We start from the raw sequence: 862 nt of genomic DNA on the forward strand, positions 1-862 counted from the left end.
TGCGACATCTCACGACTTGGGACATTGCTACTTCTCACGACTTGAGACAAGCTTCTTCTCAAGACTTGGGACATGCGACTTCTCACGACTTGGGACAAGCAACTTCTCTCGTCTTGGGACATGCGACTTCTCACGACTTGGGACATATGACTTCTCACAACTTGGGGCTTGCGACATTTCGAGACTTCGGACATGCGACTTCTCACAACTTGACTCTTGCGACGTTTCGCGACTTGGGACTTGGGAATTCTCACGACTTGGGACATTCGACTTCTCACAACTTGGGACTTTCGACTTTTTGCGACTTCGGTCTGCGACTTCTGACTTTTAGCGACTTGGGCAAGCGACTTCTCACGACTTGGTGCATGCGACTTTTCGAGCCTTGTGTCTTGCGATATTTCGCAACTTGTGATTTGCGACATTTCGCGACTTGGTAATTCCGACTTTTCAGGACTTGGGACTTTGGTCTTTTTCGGGTCTTTGGTCTTGCCTTTTGATGAACACAAAGAGGTAGGCTGCAAACGGGAGGGATAGAAGCCGATTCCGGCAGAGACAGATTGAGGCGTTCATCGTGTTTGACAGGCATCTCTTGGGGAGATTTTAGATAGATTTTCTAAATTTTCGAGAAATCAAAAAAAGATTTAATTTGTCTGAAAAGCGAACAAACCAAAAAATTTGAATGTGAAATTTTTCATAGTTTCTTGGTTTTGTGCTCTTTTTGTACAATTTCCAACATTTTTTGATTTTTTGGAAATTTTGTAATATTTCAAAATTCCCCAATGTCATGAAAAACGTATTAAACGAAAAATTTTCAAAAATTTTGAAATTGGAATTTTTGATTTTTTTTTTGTTTTTGCGCTTT

The 862-nt window shown here is 41.2% G+C and overlaps 1 protein-coding gene across 3 annotated transcripts in view; it reads left to right on the plus strand.

The window, feature by feature from the left end:
* Window positions 1-862, plus strand: part of LOC110839044 (putative G protein-coupled receptor CG31760) — a 183,897-nt gene that overhangs the window by 161,556 nt on the left and 21,479 nt on the right. The window lies entirely within an intron of this gene.

Source organism: Zootermopsis nevadensis, unplaced genomic scaffold (genome assembly GCF_977971745.1).
Source record: "Zootermopsis nevadensis isolate Lab colony 2312 unplaced genomic scaffold, Znev_1.0 Znev_ptg000030l, whole genome shotgun sequence".
Lineage (NCBI taxonomy): Eukaryota > Metazoa > Arthropoda > Insecta > Blattodea > Termopsidae > Zootermopsis > Zootermopsis nevadensis.